Source organism: Rhagoletis zephyria, unplaced genomic scaffold, assembly GCF_001687245.7.
Source record: "Rhagoletis zephyria isolate East Lansing unplaced genomic scaffold, Rhagoletis_zephyria_1.1 Rzeph_scaffold_00310, whole genome shotgun sequence".
Lineage (NCBI taxonomy): Eukaryota > Metazoa > Arthropoda > Insecta > Diptera > Tephritidae > Rhagoletis > Rhagoletis zephyria.
In genome coordinates, this window is record NW_016157394.1 from 324,046 (window position 1) to 325,063 (window position 1,018).

Genomic DNA, 1,018 nt, shown 5'->3' on the forward strand with positions numbered 1-1,018 from the left:
TTTTTTTTTAATTCAAAGTCAAACCATCTAAAGTGACTTAAGCTACTTTAATTGAACGGCACAGATATAATGACGAAAGTTTAGTGTGTCGAATCGGTATCGGGTACCGAAAAGGAAGTATTGGGTACCGAAATTTTTTTCAAGTATTGGGTACCGAGAATTCAGCACATCACTACTCAGAATGTCGCCTGAATAATTTTAATGACATTTGTTAACGTGGAGCTATTTGTGAACCAAATGAAAAAAGTGGCGCATTTTAGGAGCTGGTGTAGTTTTCGTACTAATCTCAATGAATAAATAGTACCAAAATGTTAAAGGTAGAATTTTGATTTGAAATAAATACTGGTGGAATAACAAATACACCAAAACGTTCTTTTTTATTCAATCTAATCAGATTTGTACCAAAATCCATAAATTTACACCAATTTATACACCAGTGTGCTACTTGAGGATCTATCTCAAAAAACATTTCAAGAACGCCCTATTTCAGAATTTAATTGAAAAACGCCCTATCTCAAAATTCGGTTCAAAAACGCCCTATCCCACTACAAAATGTATTGAAAATATGCTGATATAGTGCCTTTTTGAATCGGCAGCAGAGATAGGGCGTTTTTGGAACGAATTCTGAAATAGGGCGTTCTTGAAAAGTTTTTTGAGATAGAGCGTTTTCGAACTGGCTGCCGAGATAGGTCGATCTTCCACTCAGCCATCGATATAAAAATACATGGACAATTTTCAGCGCTTTGAGCGACCTCTAAATATTTTTTGATTTCAAAATAAAAAATAGGGGTATACTTTTTTCGATATAGAGCAATCCTAGGGGGTTACAATTGCGACTTTACTGTTTTTGGACCACCCTAATGTACATACATATAGTGATCCACAAAATAAAATAAATTTGATATTTTGTTTATTTAATGTTTATTATTTTTTTATAAAAGTCTAGCTGGTATACAACAAACACCAAATAAATTCAGATTCGAAACTGTACAAAAATTATAAAATTCGGCTTATTTTC